This window comes from Cebus imitator, unplaced genomic scaffold (assembly GCF_001604975.1).
Source record: "Cebus imitator isolate Cc_AM_T3 unplaced genomic scaffold, Cebus_imitator-1.0 Scaffold226, whole genome shotgun sequence".
Classification (NCBI taxonomy): Eukaryota; Metazoa; Chordata; class Mammalia; order Primates; family Cebidae; genus Cebus; species Cebus imitator.
Window position 1 is genome coordinate 880,642 of NW_016107541.1, and position 21,605 is coordinate 902,246.

The window sequence follows — 21,605 nt, forward strand, 5'->3', positions numbered from 1 at the left end:
AAAGAAAGAAAATAAAAGGAGAATTAGAGAATGTTGGCATTGGATGAATTTCACTGGCCGGGTTCAACACCTCATTTAATATCCCAATCTGTCTATGGCATCCCACAGGTTAGGTGATGAAGCTTTATGAAGTCAGATGAAGGTCACCATCTTGCAGCCAGTCTGACTGATCATCAAGCTTTAAACCAGAGCACTGGCTTATGGCTCAGGGACCATGTTCTAAACAAGACGGTGAAACATCCCCAATGACTGCTCCCATGTGGCTTAAAATTATGATTGCTGATATGATAACACCACTTAAATTACTGTTGTGTGTCTAGTCTAGTATTCATCAAATAAGAAAATATTTGTATATAGTTCACTTAATATTTTCACCTACAGCAGATGGGTCCTGTTTCTAGCAAAGCTAAATTTTGTGAGATCCAGATTGCACTGAAAAAGTCCATAATCATCCAACTCTGTACTTCAGGATTAACAGATTTTAATCATGCCTCTTGCTCACTTGCTTCCTTTCTCCCTTCTATCTTGCCTCCAATATGTGTTGAATCCTAAGGAAAAGTCAAATTTCTTCATTTGCACCTCCAACAGCAGCCTTCCCATCTGCTTGATCATTGTAAATGTCTCATTTCACCTTTTAACTCTATCAGTTAAGATTTCTGGTAATTAAAACTGCACAGAATATCCCACATACAGAAACGCGGTAGCCGGGTCTGATTTTTTGGTCTTAAAATTTTTGCTTGTGGCTTTTCAAAAAATAAATAAGTTCACTGTTTATATTACTATAGGGACAGCAGCGTGAAATTGGGTGTAGTTTTAAGATGCTGCCTACAGTATTTCCTTCTGTAACTGATACCCCCAGGAATAGTTTGTGGTTGTTTAATTGAGATGTCTGCACTCATGTAATGAATAATGACAATGTATCACTCCTGATCACTCTTTTAATTTAATTGTATCTGAATCTCTTTTCTATTTCTCTAATGAATTTGCCAATTCTAGTATATAAAGGCCACATACTTTCCCAAGTTGATAAACAGATGTCATCTGTAAAAGCAAGAATAAGGAAAAGAAAAATTTAATTGCACATTATGCTTATTATTTCCAAGAGAGACACTCAGATGTTTGAAGCACAGATCCTTAGATTAAAACTTAGTACCACTACATAGCAGCAAAGATGATATCATGAGTATACATATGCTAGCATAACTAGAAAACACTGGAAAGCCAAAAGAAAAGACAATGTACATATTTTACATAAATTTTCTCATCAATATTTAATACAATACCTAACCATATACAAAAAGTTTGGTAATCTGCAGATCTTAACTTCTATCCAAGTGTGAAAGCTTAGGTGAGCTGCTGCAGGAATTCAAGTTAAGAAGGGCAAAGAGAGCACACAGAGACTCCAGAGAATTTACTGGTGCACCCACTCAAGGCAAGGTTAATGCCTGTAATGGCCGCCGGTCCTGAACAAAGAGAATGTGTTTCTTTTATACAACTTGAGGTGGGAAAATAGGGCAGGAAACAGGTTTCTGACAAACAGTTAATCGAGTTTTACAATCTTGGGAAAACATATTTTCTTCATGGTTATCTTGACCTCTTAACCTTGCAGCAGGAATTTCTGAAGTATGTGCGGACTGCAGGCATAAAGATACGCTCTGGTGCTCCTATCTGAGTAAAGAGCAGGGTTATGCTAGGTCTGCTCTACCTCAACTTTCTCTAAATGCAGTTGTTATGACTAGCCTGGAATGCGGGCTGCGAGATAAGTTTGCAGTTGCAGTTAGCTGGGCTAAGCTGGGAGGGTTACTTATTTCTGCTTACTCTTATTTTTCCTAATAACCTAGTCCTAATATTAACTATTCTTTTGATTTTATTTTCCTCCTCAGAGCCAGCCTCTTGCGTGAAACCTGTGCCACATTTCCACAGGAATTATTCATTGTACTGTGTGGTGCTACTTCCATTGTATCTACTCTTAAGAGGCTGTGCATGGTGACACTGATTTTACAAGGTGATTTCTTGTTAGCCTAAACATGTAGACAGAAGGGGAGATTACCCAGTAGAAATTCCCTAGATCTGGTCGGTAACGAAAAAGTTTATTGATTTACTCAGTTTTACTGTGAGTTTGCTATAGACTTCTGTTTTCAGCCTGGACATGAGAAAAGCTGATAAGAAGGTTACTTTAGCAGAGAAAGAAAAAAAATAAATAAAACCTCTGAACAAATTGTAAATCAATGACTTCCTGCACCCATCAGAAAGTTCAAGGCACAACACAAACAAGCACAAGCAACCTGAAACTTCGAGAAAAAAGAGGGGTCTGCAGAGAGAAATAGAAATGGAGCATTTGCCTGCCTCGGACAGACATCATCAAAAACCTCATAAACTGCAGAGAAAATTCAGCTACAAAGTTCCTAAATTGCTACAGGGTGAGCATGAGCTAGAATGGAACTGTGAAGCTCCTGATGCTGGCAAGCTTCCCCTCTGGAAACCCCACTGTGTGCTCACAGGAGGCTTTGGGGAATCCCAAGGGAGCATCCCTCATGGTGCTAGCAAGGGGAGCAGAACAGCAAGCACAGGAGAAACTCTCCCACAGTTACTTCCCCCATTTACTATGGTAACAGCCTTAACTTGTAGAGGAAAGGTAACAACCTTAACTTGTAGAGGAGACAGCAACAAAAACTGTTTCCTTAAGGCACAGCACAGTAGTAGTAATCCGTTGCAGTTGGAAGAAAAAAAAAAAAAAAAAGCCATCAACCTTGACAGCTTATCCAGATCCCTCTGTTCTGTCTCCCATAGGAAACATCAAACGCCACAGGGTGATCTCCAGGGGAAAGAGCAAGGAAACTGTGACCTGAGGTACTGACAGAGACCACTACAGCTGGGGGAAATAAAAAAATAAAGAATTAAGAAATAGTAATTAAAAATATCCCCTACCCCTAGGGCCCAGCACAGCAAACGAAAGGGCAGGAGCCCCTGGTGTGAAGGCCGCACCTCAGGCACCAGGTGTATAGTGTTTAATCTGAACATCAGAGCTAGTCCTTCTCCACTGTGACCCCACAATAACACTTCGGTAAAAATAACAGAGGAACACAGAGATGAGAGCTGCAGAAGCCAAATTATCTCTGTCAAGCAGCACAAAGGGAAAACTCATGACCCCATGGAAGAGCCAGCAGGAGCCATCAAGAAAACATCACTGGCAAAGGAACTGACACTTTAAACCCAGAAACCAGAGAAAGATCACTTAGGGTAACTTGAAGCCTAGGCTTCCCTGAGGGTAACAGTAGCAGCAAAACCCATCAAATCCAGTTTGACTCCTGACTACATCAGTACAAATCACCCTATTAATAATTTAACAGAAGAAAAGGGTGCTCAAATTCAATCATTAAAGAAGATATTTCAGTATCCACTATCCTGTACGGCTTATCCAAATTGTGTGTGAATGTGCGTGTGCACCTTATAAAAAAGGAGCAACAACAAAAAACACAATCCACAGAAATAAAGCAATTATCAGAATCAGATTAAGAGATAAGATAGATGCTAGAACTATCAGGCAGGGAAATAAAAATTCCTATGATTAATATGGTAACATCTGTAATGGAAAAGATAGAGGATATGAAAGATCAGAAAAATGGTTTTAGCAGCAAGATAAAGGACTAAAAGCAGAACGACCATTTGATCCAGTAGTGGATCTCTACTCAGAGGAAAATAAGTCGTTACCCTGTATATGAAAAAGATACTTTCATGTGCATGTTTATAGCAGCACAATTTGCAATTGTAAAAACACGGAACCAGGCCTGGCATGGTGGCTCATACCTGTAATCCCAGAACTATGAGAGGGCGAGGCGGGCAAATCACCTAAGGTCAGGAGTTCAAGACCAGCCTGGCCAACAGGGTGAAACCCTGTCTCTACAAAAATACAAAAATTACCCAAGCATCATGATGGGTGCCTGTAATCCCAGTATTCAGGAGGCTGAGGCAAGAGAATCACTTGAACCTGGGAGGCAAAGGTTACAGCGAGCCGAGATTGCACTCCAGCCTGGTGACAGAGTGAGACTCCATCCAAAAAAAAGAAAAAAGAAAGAAAGAAAAAATATTTAACAGTTATAAATATCACCAGAAATAAAATACTTATGTATTCATCTAACAAAAAAAGTATTAATTTTGCATTCTGAAGACAACAAAAGCTAGATGACAGAAATAGAAGAAAATCTAAATAGAAATGTATTTCATATTTATGGATTGGAAGATCAGTAATATTAATCTATTGATTCAAGGTCGTCTTTAAAAAACTGCAATACTTTTAAAAAGATAACTCTAAATCTTATATAGAAAGGCAAAAACTAAAATATCCAAAATAATTCTGATAAAGTAAAAGATATCTAGAGATCTTACACTCCCTGATTTAAAAACTTATCATAAATCTAAAGTAATTAAGACAGTAGTGTATTATATAAAAGAAAAACACATAGACCAATGGAATAAAGAGTCCAGAAATAGATACATAGAAATACAGTCACTTATTGACAAATTGTAATGTTAAATCCATGATATGTCTTTAAAGAAATAATTCTAGAACACAGCATGTGAAAAAAAGTGGACTTCAACAAAAACTGCATTTCTTATACATTTCTTATTTCTTATTCAGTTAATGTCTTAAAAATTAATTGAAAATGAATCATAAGCCTAAATGTAATTGTGAAATTATAACACTTTGGGAAGAAAATGTAGGAGAAAATCCACATGACCTACAGTTTGGAAGTGAGTTTTCAGATAACTTATCTGAAAGCCTCTGTTAAAATAAAGAAAAAGTGTGCCAAAGACTTGGACAAAGTATTTGCAAATCACACAATCAGATAAAGGATTATATAGAAAGAATATATAAAGAACAGTTAAACATAACAATTATATAAACAGTCAATAAAAATAGTTGCAAATATCTGATGAAGCACTTCATTCAAAATAATATATGGGTGACAAATGAGCATATGAAAAAATGCTCACCACCATTAGTCATCAGGGAAGTGTATATCAGAAACACAATGAGATACCCTTACACCTTATTTAGAGCGGTTGCATATGTATAAATTAATACTAGCAATTGTCAGATATAATGTGGATCAACAGAAACTTTCATTCATTGGTGATGGAAATCCAGTCGTGTGAAACCACTCTGAAACATAGTTTTGCAGCTTCTTTTAAAGTTATACACACATTACCATATGTATATTGAAAGCTTGAATACACACAAAACCTTATATGTAAATTGTTATAGTAGCTTTATTCATAATTGCCTAAAAATGGAAATAACTCAGTGCCCTTACGTGAAAGAAATGACACACTACTCAGAAAAAAAAAAGCAAACTATTCGTGAACAACATGGATGAATCTTAAATGTGTGTTGCTAAAGTGAAAGAAATCAGTCCCAAAAGGAAACATATAACATTGTAACAATCCATTTTACCTTACAGTCTGCAAGAAGTAAAACTAGAGGGAGAGGAAAACAGACCACTGTTCACCAGGGTTTGAGGGAGAGTAAGTTAAGGGGCTGAGGCACAAAAGGAAATTTTCACAGGAATGAGGCCCTTCTGTTCTCTAAGGGACTCTGGTGAAGGATCCAAGATTCTATTCAATTGTGAGGATCCACTGAGCTTTATTTCATAAAGTTTGACTTTTATTGTATCAAAAAAATTACCAGGATGTTAGGAGAAATCCAAGATGGAAGACAATGACAGATGAATATAACTCGATTACAAGTTTATAATATAATATTAGGGTGGGAAGGGGTTTGACCTGAGTAACTTGGAAAAAGTCTTTTTTTTTTTAAGTGGATACTGTAAGGTTAAAGTCAAAAAAGGCCTGTACCCAGACTCTGTGCTGTAGTTGGTAAATGCGTTTCTCTCAGGGTTACACTTTAGCAATTATGAAGATATTTTGGATGAATACTAGAGTTTCAAAAATAAATAAATATATTGTACATCATGTGAAAGTTAGATTTCTGAATTTCTCACAATCAAAGAAAGAAATTACAAGTAATCAGTGAGGAAAAACTGGAATAAATTCTATAGTGCTAGATTAAGGTCATGGCTCTCAGAATAAATTCATCTTTATTCTCCCTGTCTCTCTTTTTATTTCCATAAAGTAAACATAGATACATGTATATATATCTGTTTATATATACATATCTATTGATACACATATATATCTTGATACATATACAATATATCATATATATGTACATATATATGTTGATATGTATATATGATATATATGATATGTGTATGTACAACATATATGATACAACATATGTGTACAACATATGTACATGATATATATATATATATATGTACATACACAATCTCTGCCCACTGAAGGGGAATAAAACTACCTATACCCAGTAGAACTGAGCACATCTAGCACCCCAAAAGACATAAGAACTTATCAACAGAGCCCTCAGTGTTCAAAGCTGGAACAGTTTGAGCAACAAAATAAATAGGAAGGAATTGGATTATAACTCAATGGATAAAAAAAAATATTCATGGGTCCATGCTTATATATATGTTGGTATACAATGCTGTATGCTATATACTAATTATATAAATACATGTTCTAATATGCTATATTTATATATCATATTACAACATTTCATGTAGTACATGAATGTTGTAAATAATACATATTATACTAATATATTAATGATACACTTGGGATGAAAAACTGTGCATGAATACATTTCTGTACTATTATAATATCTTAACCAAATCTGCCTAATGCGAGACTTAGTATAAAGAACCATTTGTCTAACAGACCTAGAGTTGCATGTTTCAGGTTGTCTTTTATCAGTAATCAGATTGAGACTGTGGCCTTGATTATTTAATTAAACTTTTTGTTTTGAGATCAATGTAGAGTCACATGTTGTAATAAACAATACAGGTAGGTCCCACATACCCTTTGCCCTGTGTAAACTCTTGTAAAATTAGTTTTGTATTACATCCAGAATATTGACATTGATACCATGCAGATGCAGAGATGCTCCATTCCCACGGGGATCTCTCCTGCAGCCCTTGCACACCATGTCCATCTCCTTCCCTCTCCCAACCCCGATTCCTGGCCACATGAATCTGTTGTCCATTTCTATAATTTTGATATTTCAATAATGCTACACAAAAATAACATGCAGTATTACAACTCTTTGGGATTGGCTTTCCTATCACAATAGTTCCCTGTGGATGCATTGATGCTGTTGAATGTGTCTGCAGTTCGTGCCTTTTTATTGCCAAGTAGCGTGCTTGGGATAAATGCCCAAGTGTGCAATTGCTGAGTTGTATGGTAGTTACATGTTTATTCTTATAAGAGTCTGCCAAACTGTTTTTGGCTATAGCATTTTACATTCCCATCAGCAATGTATGTGTGATCCAGTTTTTCTGAATCCTCATAAACATTTGCTGTTGTTTATTCTAGCCATTCTAATAGATGTGTAGTGAAATCTCATTATAGTTTTAGCATGCATTTTTCTACTGGTAAAAGATTTTGGACATCTTTTCATATGTTTATTTGACATGGGTATATCCTTTTTAGTGAAATATCTCTTCATGTCTTTTGTCCCTTTGCTAGTAATATTGTTTTTTGCTTTTGTGTGCTTTATTTTAATGTTGCATATCAAGACTTCTTTATACATTTTAAATACTATTTCTTTGTTGGATTCATGGTTCTAAATATTTTCCCCCAGTATGTAGCTTGCTTTGGCATTAGCATAACAGGGCATTTTACATATCAATTTTTAAAAATTCTATGATACATATTATGAATTTTCCTTTTATGAATTATGTTTTTTATCTGAAATCTAAACATTTTTTGCTTAACTCTGAATTCTTAATTTTGTTTCTTATGCTTTTTTTTCTCTAACTTTGATTGATTTTTACTGATGTATATGATCCATTTCGAGTTAAATTTTGTGTTAAAGCATGGCATCCAAGTCAAAATTTATGGCATGTTTGTGAAAATTCAGTTAGGCAAATCAGCACTTTTGATCCTGAGAAGATGGTTTAGACCCATTTCTCCCTGTTTTCTTCACCAAATAAAACTCTAAACTCTGGGGATAATGTAACAAGCAACCAAGGGAGACTTCTGAAAGGTGGCAGGAAGGGAACAGGTTTGGGACATCATGATTGGAGAAAAGCAGAGACAGGACGTCATACAACCCTCCACCCCACAGAAGGCACCCCAGGTCTGGTACTCCCCGACCTCTAACGTAGCAACAGAACATCCATTCCTTCCCTCTGTTAAATATTCCTCCCCCACTGACAGCACCAGGCAAACTCAACAGCACTAGCAATGGGTTGATAATGGTAAGTAGAGGTAGGAATCTCTCTTCTTTCCTGCAAGTGAGAGTCCCCTCCTCTGTTAAGAAATACCGAGGTGGGCAGGTGGAACCAGAGGGCAGAACACAACCCAGTCGGTAAGCAACCTGGAAGACTCTTTGAGTCCACTGAACTGAGACTCCACTCCCCCACCCCAAAACACTGGTGCAGCCAAGGGGTACCAGCACCCAGCTCAGGGAGTCCTCTACATCCCCAATGGCAGGAGGGATTTTGCCATACCAAGTACCCATCCAGGTAATCCTCTTGGTGCCTGCAGGCCTAAGACTCCTCTTTCCCACAGAGAGACAGCCTGCATCTAGTCTGGGGATACCCTTTTACTACATCAGGCACCGCCAGCAGGGACCAGGATGGCTCAGGTGGCATGATGTAAACCAAGCAGATAAAGAAACACCTACTAAAATAACAAGTAAACTGTCATTGGAATCACAACCTTCAAAAACATCACAGGTCCTGCATACTACACCTAATCACAGTGGCTGTCTTCTAAAATAAAATGGTTACATTAGACCAGTCTTCTAACATAATAGGCAAAATGTCCAGGATACAACACAAATTTACCTGTCATAATACAAACCAATAACATCGCAACTTGAATGGAAAAAAAGAAATCAATTGATACCAACACTAAGATGAATCACATGTTGGAATTATCTGACAGTGATTTTAAAGCAACCATCAGAAAAATGCTTCACCATTCTATTATACATTCTCTGGAACCAATGTAATGACTAGAAAAATCTTATCAAAGAAAAAGAAGTTATAAAAATAAAGTCAATGAAAATTATAAAACTGAAAAATATAATGACAATTTTTTTAATAAAAGTAAGCAACTCACTGGATGAGCTCAATAAAGGAGTGGAGGTAACAGAGGATAAACTTGAGGACAGATGAATAGAACTGCCCAGGTTGGAGTGCAATCGCACGCATGATCTCAACTCACTGCAACCTCCACCTCCCAGGTTCAAGCAATTCTCCTGCTTCTGCCTCCCAAGTAGCTGGGATTACAGGCACCCACTATCACACCCAGGCAATATTTGTATTTTTAGTAAAGATGGAAATTCACCATGTTGAACAGACTGGTCTCGAACTCCTGACCTCAAGTGAACCACCTGCCTCTGCCTCCCAAAGTGCTGGGATTGCAAGCATGAGCCACTGCACCCGGTAGAGAACTCCTCTTTATAAAACCATCAGATCTCATGAGACTTATTCACTACCATGAGAATAGCATGGGAAAGACTTGATCCCGTGATTCGATCACGTCTCATCTGGTTCCTCCCACAACACGTGGGAATTCGAGATGTGATCTGAGTGCAAACACAGCCAAACCATATCCTGGGGTTCCAAATGAGCTCACTTTCCTCTTCTTTTTTCAGAGTCCTCTTTTGCTTGTATCCTGAATTATGTCCAGGGTTTACAGTTGTACTTCATTAGGAGGAGCCGGAAAAGAGACAAGAATATGCTACTTGTCCCACAGGAAAACGTATGACCTTTTTTTTTAATGCTCTGTTTATTTCCTGTAAACTTGTGAGGAAGGGAAGTTCTGGGAACTTCCTTGGTTATCCCAGGAGGGAAACTTAAAATTTGTTTTGTGGGTTTACTTGAATTCATATAAAAAAAAAAAGTATAGATGTTCCAGTAGAAACATTTCTTCACTCCTTCATGAAAGCTAAGCAATAAAGTAACCTTACACTTCTCTGTTCCCATAACTTAAACTTGTATGACCAACACTATCATTTTTTAGAAAAAAAACTGTCTATGGTGATAGAAAGCAGATTAATACTTCCCTTTTCAATATCGATGATTAGAAATAGGGGGTTGATCACAAAGGGACATGGGAAATATGTTAGCTGAAGGATATGTACTATATCTTGATCGGGGTAGTAGTTACATACTTGTATACAACTGATAAAACTTTGGAAAGTACACAGTTAAATTGTGAGACCTCTATTGTACATAATTTATATCTTAAGAAGGCTGGGAAAAGTGAAGTAGAGAAAAACTGAAAATCTTATCTTTATAATATTCTGTTTTGTCTTAACTGATAAAAGTTTTTCCAAGAAGGTAATCTTTTATTTTTCTTTTAGACAACATTTGTTCTTAATATAGTGAATGAGGAAGGGGTCACTGTAAACAGCTTAATGATTCACTCTTATATTAGTCTGCTCAAGCCATCATACCGAAAGACCATAGACTGGAGGCTTAAACAACGGAAATTTATTTTCTCAAAGTTCTGGAGACTGGAAGTCTGATATCAAGGTTCCAGCAGGGTTTGCCTCTCGGTGAAGCTCCTCCTCTATGTGTTCTCACATGCAGAGAGAGTGAGCTCTGGTGTCTTCCTCTTCATATAAAGACACCAGCCCTACTGAATTAAGGCCCCACCCTTATTACCTCTTTTTGTTATGGGATCTTTGGGGTGTCACTTTGGTGGCCAGAAACCTCTGTGGCCAGTGGTGCCTCTGCTTGAGTTCTTGTCCTATGTCCAGGAAGAATGGGGTATGCAGACAAGTGGAGGGTGAAGAAGATGAAGAGGAGCTTTATTGAGTATTACAACAGGTTAGAGAAGACCCACAGTGGGTAGCCCCTGTCAGTAGGCAGGTCATCTGGAGTGTTGAGCTCTCAGCAGAGAGGAGACCCTGGAGAGGGTGGCTCTTCTCTGCACTGCCAGCAGGTTATCCCTTTGTCTCCAGCTATCAGCAGAGACAGTATCTCCTCTCTGCAGCTGGTCACCTGTAGTCTTTGCATCCTCTTCCCTGCTCTGTCTGAGCCCAGGGCTTTTATGGGCATCAGAGGTGGGAAGTACATATTGAATGGTCCTTGGGCAGTGATGGGAGGACCCAGAAAGAGGCACTGTGAGATCCCCCTCCCTTCTGCAGTACTGGTAGGCCAGCACCCAGGCTTCAGGACTATGCTGGCTTGAAGGTAGGGCTTCACTGGGGACCTGCCCCCATCTGCCCAGGAGCCTGTCTGTTTCCTGTGGCCATTCATGGCATCCAGGCTGCTGTCACCAAGCGGCACCTGCAGGCCAGCCTCCAGCCTCCCTCAGCCCCTACTCAGCTTCCTTTCCTGCACTCCTCCATTCCCAAAGTCAAGAGGGGGCCAAAGCAGTGGAGCGCTAGCATATCAGCACTGATCCAAGCGTGCACACACCCAGCTGGGCTGTGACAACCCCTGGGCTTGGCCGCAGCTCCACTCAGAGATGGGAGCCATTGCGGGCATTGGGGAGCTGCCAGGAGGCAGGAGCAGGCACCTGTAAGCCTGCAAGGATGCAGAGATGCCTGGGTCTTCAGCCGTTTGGGCAGCTGCAGCTATGCAAATGGGATTAGGGGAATGGGGTCAGGCTCCTGCCTGCTCTGTGGAGTGGGAGGCCAGGATCTGCAGCCACAACTTGGGTGGCTGCAGCCCCACCCAGGAAGGCAGAGCTGGGCACCTACTCCCAGCTCCTGAGAGCACATGGGTAGCTGGGGTTGCAGCCTTGGCTTGGGAAGCCTGCTGTTGCACCTGGGGAGCTCCCACCCAGTCAATTTGGAAAGGGCAGAGTTCCTGCTTGTCCAAGGCTTCCCCAGCTCCATGGAGCACCACACCCAGCTGTGCACCCTCACAGCCTGGGACAGTTCTTCATTTCCTCGTTGGGCCTGGGGAAGGGGCAACATTGTCCTGAGTTCCTGCTGTGGCCCCAGCACTCCTGGGAAACCAAAGCTTCCCCCTCGCCCAGTGGCACAACCTGGCCTGGCCCCATCGCAGAGGCCCCCGCTGGGGTATGAACTGTCTGCTTCCTCCTCATGCCCTCCCTGCAGTGACCTGCATCATGGCAACAGTGCACCAGACAGCCTACTGCGTCATCAATTTGACTTTATCTTTTTATTCCAATTTCATCACATTGTGAATTAAGGCTTCAACATATAGATTTGGTGGGTAGGGGTGGGGAAGACACAATTGAGTTCACAGTTTTCCTACACAGAATATTGTGGCAAAATCTCACTTCTGAATGATGGGATATTGGTGTGAGCAAAGCACATGAGTAGACTGTGTTAATTAGGTTCCACATCAACCTGCAGTTGCTAACACCAAATATGATCAGCACAATTTGCTACACATTTTAGAAAAATACATGTCTTTGCACATTATAACCAGCAGAAATTCTTCGCTACTAGTGATATAAAGTCTTTGTCAAATTAAAGAGCTTTTCTTTTTGAAAACTTACAGCAGAGGAGGAAAAAGATAAAGTATTATATATCTTTATTCATGTTTGTTTTATGCAGGACGTGAAAACATTTTGCCTTCAAACAGATATCTAAATGTACTTTGAAAATGATTTTAGTGCTTTTGGGAAGAGCTTGGAAAACACTTTTTTTTAAAAAAAAAATTGAAATAAAATGAACTTTAGTGATTTGAGTGACCTAAATTTGCTTTAGCAATTACAGTGATCACCGTGCCTGGTGACTCTGATAGCTCTGAGGACCATCTCTTACTCTCTTCTTTCTAGTTTGCTGGGGAAACCATTTAGGGAAGGAAAGGGTGTCAAGAAAAGGCCACTGCCTTACAACTTTCTTGCCTCATAATTAACTTAAAAGCAAAAAGACACAGCTGACAAAATTCTGCAAAGCTGTTAATTTAATTGAGCAAACTCAAGAGAAACTTGAGAATTACTTAGACTGTCAATTTTTTTTAGCAAGTAAACAAACCCAAGACCACCAGAAACACTCCTATGGTTAGGCAAATTTGGTGAGCATATGCCATAGAGAATGGTGGGTGTCTCAGAAGGAAAGTGTTAAAATGAGCCTATTATAGGATTTGGATTCAGGTAGGTCATTCAGGAGAGGTCCTAAGAGGTTTGCACTGGATTAGATATTGTTAGAAAGCTGGAGTTACCAGTATTTTTTGTTTTTTTTTTTAACCTATGATAAAAGTTTTTTTTTTTTTTTTAACCTATGATGAGGTTTAAAAAAAAAAAACAAACAGCAGTCACTTATTCAGCAGAGGGCAGGGAGTATACTCCATTCTTAAGTGGCACAATGATCTTGTTTTTGTCTATGCTTCAACAGAATTGTAAGGTGGACTTGATTTGTTTCGCTTTGTTTCACTTTATTTTACTACAGTCTCAGAGTCACCTTGTCTGAGGTTGGTATTCTCTGATAATGTTTATGTCCAACGGGAGAAGATGTCCCAGCTGTGAGTGTCAGGTCAGCTTCTAGATGTCAGGAGATAATTTCTTCTCCACCTCAAACATCATTTGCACAACATTCTGTTGGATAGTATAATGCATTTGACCTGTTTACACCATTACATACATAGTGGAACGCTTCAATTTATATTTTAAAAGTCTAACAACTGGATTTGCTTCTATTTTTTCTATGTCTTCCTTCTATTTAATAAGCAAGTGTCAGAACTTTACAGAGCAATTAGAATAATTATAACAACAGAATTTAATGTTCAAAAAATGAATGGAAATGTGTAGACAACAACTCTATATGTTAGAACACATTTTCATGGATAACTACACATTTGTTGGGGCAATTGAGTTGGACATGTACTTTGGTAGGTGAAGCTGAGTTGCACCAATGGACATATAATTAGTAGAACAATTAAAATGCATTATGTAACTATAAAAGGAGCCAGTAACATTAAGAGTAAGACTCACATACACTCACCTAAAGACAGACAATGAACTGGACTTCGGTGTTTGGCACCACAGTCTGAACTTGTACCATCTGACCCAGAGCCTCTGCGTCAAAGTATACAAAAAAGCACAGTCAGTCAAAAACACATGAATTATCTGAACAATATTCAAGAATGGAATTCAGATTCCTCTCCGATGGCTATGGATCCCAAGCTGGCAAGCTCTTAGAGATGGAGTTCCTAACTTGTGTGTGAATGGTGAGCAAGTTTTTATGGGGATTGGCTGGGGAGGTTTTAGAAGTGACTGAAGGAGAAGAAAAAATTCCAAAGGGAACTTCACCTCACTCTGTACGTGCTCTCAGGAATGTCATAGAACAAGTGCACGGGAGGAGGAAGTGATGATCACTAAAGAGCTTATTAAACAAGGTCATTGTTGGAGAGCATGTGATTTGGGTCCAGAGATGGTGTTTGAGGTAGTGCCCACCAGGACCTCAGTGTGCAATGAGTACCATAGTGTGTCTATGGCACGTCTGTTTTCCACTCCATGAAAGCACTCTTCATTCATATTTCTCATGTAGATTTGTCCCCATACCCTCTCCTTCCATAGAAAAGCCTCCCCTGATGTCTCCAAACCACCCGGAGCTTGCCTTTACCCAAAAATTATTTTTATGGTGTTTTAACTAAGTGTGATTTTAATAAAAATAGTCAAACAAATGTTATCCTACTAGGTAGGCAGGAAATAATGTGTTGAAGTACATACAGGTTACTGTAGTCAAGAAGCCAAATGACATTTGGGAGCACATATCGGTCACCTGCAGCGTGGCCTTCCAAGACAATGCCTGGCCTCTGACTGCGGTCTTCAGTTGGATCAGGAAGCTCCATTTGTGAGACAGAAGAGCCTCTTGAAGCTAAGCCAGCAGCATCCTTATCCTTTTCCAAAGGCAGTAAGAAAAAGCAATAATCTTTAAACTCACCACTGACCCATGGAACCATAGACAGCAGGTACCTCCGTAGGCCTGCATTTTACAGATATGGTGTGTGTGATTTGGGGGTAGGAGAGAGGCTTCAATCTCCCCAGAAAGAATAAAAATAATGCAATTTGTTTTTTTTTTCGTTATATTTAAACATCTGTTTCTTGCTAATGTACAATTTGCCACAAATCTAATTTGTATCAATTCTGAGTTAATCAAAGAAATTATAAAGCAGATATCATTTTCTAATCAACAATGAATGTGAGTGAGAGATCACAGGGTGCTTTTGTACAACATTCTTATAGATACACATGAGCAGAAGATGTGTTAATTAAGCAAGGCAGAAAATAGGCATGAGCATATGTCAGCCTGTGGAATGATTTCATGTGTGTGTGCCTGGACATATGCATGGAGACACAGCTTTCATCACACATGCTTGGATAGCATATTTACTTGTGAATTTCACAGTTTCTTATAAAAATTCATGTACAAAAAAGAAATTATATCTAATTTAAGAATCTTGTTTTACAACTTTGTTTCCAAAATGGTAATGTAAAATTGTCACTGAGATTATTCAGAAAAAATCCAAAATTTACAGAGACATTTGGCATTGAGTAGATGAACAACAAAAAGATTGAAAAAGAATTTAATGTTCTTTGTTGCTGGGTGATATATGGAAGTATCTTTACAACATGCACTTAGGAATATTACATAAAATTATTTCACTTAGTATGGCCTATGTTTACTGATTATGTTTTTAAATTAAAAATGAAGGTTGCTTTTATTTTTTAAAATAAGTTAACATGAAAGATCATAAATAGCACCAAAGAATATAGGAAATACGCAGCTGTAAGGATATGAAACACATCTAAGTCTCATCAGCCAACTAGTGGATAAAGAAATTGTGGTGTATATATACACCATGGATTACTACTCAGTCATAAAAAGGAATAAAATAATGTCTTTTGTACCAACTTAGATGGAGTTGGAGGCCATTATTCTAAGTAACTCAGGAATGGAAAAGCAAATAGCATATATTCTCATGTATGAGTGGGAGCTAAGCTATGAGGCTGCAAAGGCATATGAATAATATAATGGACTTTGGGGATTCAGGGAGGAAGGTTAAGAAGAGGGTGAGGGACAAAAAATTACCCACTGGGTACAGTGTAGACTGCTCAGGTGATGGGTGCACCAAAATCTCAGAAATCACCACTAAAGAACTTATTTATGTGTATTAGCCTGTTTTCACGCTGCTATAAAGACATACCTGAGACTGGGAAATTTATAATGAAAAAGAGGTTTAATGGACTCACACTTCCACGTGGCTGGAGAGGCCTCACAGTCATGGCAGAATGTGAAAGGCACTTCTTACATGGTGGCAACAAGAGAGAATTTGTGCAGGGAAACTCCCCCTTGTAAAACCATCATATCTCATGAGACTTATTCACCATCATGATTATGGCATGGGAAAGACCCACCCCCATGATTCAATTACTTCCCACCAGGTCTCTCCCAGGACACATGGGAATTGTAGGAGATACAGTTCAAAATGAGATTTGGGTGAGGACCCAGCCAAACAATATCAACATGTAAGACAAAACCACCTGTACCCTCAAAACTATTGAAATAAAAATAAAAATTTTAAAAGGAATACAGAAAATATCTATAAGGAAAAAAATAAGGAAAATAATTTTGACATTAACCTAAATTCAAGAATTCTGAAAGTATTTTACACATAGCAATATAGTTCAAAGGTTTAAATTTATATTTAAAAAATAAGATTGAACAGAACGTATATATTGAACTACAGCATCATTTTGTTCTTATAAAATGTCCTCTTCAATCTTCAGCTAGAGAATAATCCATGCCATTGCTTTAGCCTTGATGCCTTCCCCTTTGAGGAAGTAACTGCTTCAGAGAAACAGAAAGATAGATCTGGACCAGGATAAAGAAAAGGCAGAAGCACCTAGAAATAAATTCTTAAAGTACAGTGTTGAATGATTAATTGTGACATGGCATTTATTGGAAAAAGCATTGCAGTCTTTTGGAGCAAATTTGCTGAAATGCCTAGACCTGAGTATTTTATAAATAGAGTGACAATGTAATTTATAATTCAAACTGGAACACTTTTGAGTGGGAAACAGAATTCTATATTTATGCCAGGACAATGAAAAGTGTAAACCAGGACTTACTCCTCTAAGAATTAATCTTCAGACAATCAAGACTTAACCATTTTCCTGATTTGATATATCAATGGTAACACAATTCTATGTAAAACTTTGAAGTTCTGCATAGTGTATAATGAAGCATACCTTATTTGTGCAACATTCATGTGAATTTCATCTTTTAGGTGACAGACCCTCCTAGGTTTGAGGGTACACAAGTTTGGTTCTTTGCCTTCATGATGTTTTGCTGGGGAAAGAAAGACATCTGACAAACAAGAATAACTCACTAATTCATGGCAATTAAAAAAATGTAAATTTAATCTACATATTTTTAAGGAGTTACTAATGACAAGTCTACTCTTGGTCTTTGTTTTTATTTTATAGACCTTCTTTGTCTTTGTGTTAAAGTCTGAGGAGCTCTTACACAAATATATCTTATTCCCAGTCTCCATGTGTCTTTATTTCATTTGTTCTGTGACTGCCACTTCCATTTATGAATTATCTGCATTAGTAAATGTAATCAGACTGAGGAGCACCTAGGGCAGGATGCTTCACATTTCCAGGAAACTTTTATGTAGACCCTGCCAAACAGGCTCTCTCTGTCCTGGGATAGAGTCCAGCAAAGTCACCCCAGCCTGGCTGTTATTTGGCTGGTGAGAGTCAGTGCCTGGTCCCAGGGAGAGGTGCTGAGCTCCAGAAAACACTTCTCTTCAAGTTAAGCAGAAATGATTTCTTCTTCAATTAAGCACAGAGAAGATTTTTATTTCTTCCAGGCAAATTATCTTTAATCACCAGAAAGTTAATGACTGTTATTTTTTTAAACCACAAGAGAGTCTATTTCATGCTTAGCTCACATCTTCAAAGCCAGGAGAATTTGAACTAATGTTTGAATCTCCTTTATTTAAAAAATACTCATAAAATTATTTTGTTGAAGAATACTTTTAGATAGGTGATAAGTAAGTGGATTATTTCAATATGAGATTATGACCCTAAGAAGAGAAAAAACTGTGAAGTTCACCGTGACAACTGGGACAGATTACTTATTCACAAACAGAAAATAAATTAGGATCATTTAGGGTAGACGATATGAATTTCCACGTTGAGCTGTTGTAGACTGGTGCAGCAATTGTTCAAAGTTCCCATTTGATGAAGGGGTATAGTTCCCCCTGTTGAAGGGGTACAGCTCACTCTTCACTCAGGAGCTCAACTTTACATTCTAATTTGGAAATATGATTCTTGTTGCCTTAATTTTCATTTTCTTGAAGGTACAGCATCTCTATTTTAGTTATCTCTATTTTAGACATTAATCATTAAACATTAACTGTGTTTTAGTAAACTGCCTTAAAGAACCGTTATTTTAAAAAAGATTATTAACTGATCGATTAACATTTAAATGTATTAAAGAAGTACACTAAGCACATACATTTGTTTTTTTATTTTTTAAGATGGAGTTTTGCTCTTGTTGCCGAGGCAGGAAAGCAATGGTGTGATCTCGGCTTACTGCAACCTCCACCTTCTGTGTTCAAGTGATTCTCCTGCCTCAACCTCCTGAGTAGCTGGGATTATAGGCGTGTGCCACCATGTCCAGATAATTTTGTATTTTTAGTAGAGATGGGGTTTCTCCATGTTGGTCAGGCTGGTCTTGAACTCTCAAGCTCAGGTGATCCACTTGCCTTTGCCTCCCAAAGTGCTGGGATTATATGCATAAGCCACTGCCCCCAGCAATACATTTGTTTTTAAGAGCGCTTTTGGTACAGAGAAGAGATCTGACTTTGAAACTTAGATTTATTACCAAACACATAGTTTGTGGTTCCTGATTTATCCAGTGATATATTTGGATGACCCACTTGCCTCAGTAAATAGCTAATTAAAAACAATTGAAAATAGCGTTTACAAAGAATTGTGAAAGTCAGGTTTGTCAGTTTTCTCATCCTCAATTTATTTAAAGAAGTTTAATCAGTTTTCCTTTCGGATCATCAGTAATATAGTTTTCCTTCTCTTCATTTAACAGTTGTTTTCGTATCTCTGCTGCTTATCAAGACAACTTGTTTTTCACATATTCATCCTAAAATTATTGATTGAGGGTTGACAATGTTTAAATCTTTAATAAAGTGCTGGGTACACAAATGAGAAAGGTGTCACTCTGCTCCTTAAGGAGTTCCTAAAGCAGTCATTAATTAATTTATTCAAAAAAATTTTATTGCTAAGCACTGTTCTCAGCTTTCAGGATAGACTGATGAATAAAAGCCACAGAAATATAACTGCTTTGTGGACTCTGCTTTACAGTAATGGAGACAATTACAATAATCACGAAAATTAGAAAATTATAGGGTATGTTAGAAACTGCTAAGTGTTACTGAAAACAAATAGGAGTTCAGGAGTACCAGATGGGGAGTAGTAATGTTGACTATGTGATCATTCAGAAAATGAGATTTGTGCAAAGATTTAAAGGAATTGAAGAATTTGGCCAACTGAATATTGAATGGAAAAGCTTTACATGTGGAGGGAAGAGCAAATACAAATGTCTGGCATTTAAAAAAAAAAGAGTCAGAAAACCAGTGTGGTTACAGCTGAGTGAATAAAATAAAGAGTAAAAGGGGAAAGCGTCAAAGAGAAACTTGGACACACAAGAGAAAGGTTTCAGGTTTTACCAAACTTGAAATAGGGAACTGGTTTAGTCCATTTTGTGTTGTGGTAACAGAATACCTGAGTTTATAAATTAAAGAAGTTTATTTGGCTCATGATTCTGGAGGTTGGGAAGTCCAAGACTGGGCAGGCTATCTGGTGAGGGTCTCCTCCTGCTTCAACTCATGTTGGAAAGTGTAAGAGGAGCAGGTGCATGCAACCAGACCACAAGGTGAAAGAAGAAGAAAGAGAGAGAAACCAAGGAAGCTAGACTATGAAGAGGAAGAAAAAAACAAAACTGAAAAAGCAAGGGTGAGCAGTGGCTGCGCCTGACATACTCATGCTCTCCTGGTCCTTGAGGATAGCAGACTGCTCTGTAATGCATAGATTGGTGCAACTATGCATGTGTGATAATGGTAGGTTATTATATGACCTATGGCAAGGTGGCATGCATGGTGTAGTAAAACATTGTATTTGAACCTCAAATGTTATATTTCAGTAACCTGGGTCCCAAGAGGGATGCTTCTGCACCCATGGAAAGATAGTTATTTATGCTGGAGTTTCAGGACAATGTGGATGGATTATAAGAAGCTTAGTGACCTCTTATCCAAGAATTCCTGCAATTTGGCAGGGCACAATACCATCCCTGCCAACCAAGTGCATTTGTCATGGGGAATGAGGGAGTCTGGAGGACTTGAGAACACTGAATGTCCCACAGACTAACGTAACTTATAAACATCTTCCGAACAGTCTTTGTGCCTATGTTACTCATTAAATCTTCTCTAGGACTGTGGCATCAGAGTACCCTTTATGTAACTCTTTCAATCCAATATTTTCAGGGATTAAATCAGAACACCATTTTCACCAACCACGAGCATTTTCCCTGAGAAACAAGGGACCCTACAGAGCAAGAAGAGATTCAAAGACAGCCCTCAAATTGAAGGAGGGACACCACGTTCTCTAAGGCTATGAGGCAAAAGAAGAGGTGCACGTGAACACAGTCAGCCTTCAGTGCATCATTTGGCTGACTGACTGCACAAATGCTCCAATTCTTACACTGTCCCTTTATGTCCTTTGCCACATCACTCTGCAGAGCTCTGCTACTCTGACTTTGACAGTGGAATTTGCTTTAGCCAACAGGATGATAGCAGGCTTGACACAAGTCTTGGAAAAGTGCTTGTTTTTCCCTACTCTCTCATGCTGCAGCCCTTACCAGGTTACTTGCCCTAACCAGCTGCATGGGAGAAGGTTGAGCCACCTCAATCATCCCCAAAGACCACCCTGGATCAGCCGACCTGGAAGTATTCACAGATTCATGAGTAAACCTAGCCAGGATCAGCCAACCCACCACAGATGAACACCACAAACCCACCAACAAAACAAATCTTTGTTGATGAATGCCTCTGAGGCTTGTGGTTGCTTGTTATGCAGTTGTTTGTGTGCTTCTAGGAAATGGATGTTTTCAGTTAACAAGAATTATTTGAATGTGTCTACACTTAGGATCAACATATTTGGTGTTTAAATCAGGACCTTTTGGCCAATGAAAGGGGTAGCAGTGCTAATAATTACACATAAACAAGACTTTCAGGCAAAGTAGGATAGATGATAATACTGTAATAACTGGAGAGCCTCCATTCCTCTTTGGGAAGAGGAGACATTGTCATATGATGAACATGAGAATGACAAGGCCAAGAAAGTCTGAAAAGTTGACACGTGCAGCTCTGGAAAAATTAAGATTATAGTCAAGAAGTTTGACAGCAACGATTTAAGATTTTATAGTTAAGGCACCAAGAATTGTGAAAGGGGTGGTTGCTAAAATGGAACTGGGTGGATGGATAGATGGTTAGGTAGTTGGG

The 21,605-nt window shown here is 38.5% G+C and overlaps 1 long non-coding RNA gene across 2 annotated transcripts in view; it reads right to left on the reverse strand.

Annotated features, from left to right (window-relative positions):
- LOC108281391 overlaps window positions 1-21,605 on the reverse strand; it is a 61,736-nt gene that overhangs the window by 23,311 nt on the left and 16,820 nt on the right. The window contains exons 2-3 of one of the 2 annotated variants that reach the window (XR_005195227.1): window positions 14,801-14,918; window positions 14,021-14,094 (exon numbers count right to left, since the gene is read on the reverse strand). This is a non-coding gene — a long non-coding RNA (uncharacterized LOC108281391). The remainder of the gene's footprint in view (window positions 1-14,020; window positions 14,095-14,800; window positions 14,919-21,605) is intronic. The other variant, XR_001815971.2, reaches the window with a different exon arrangement.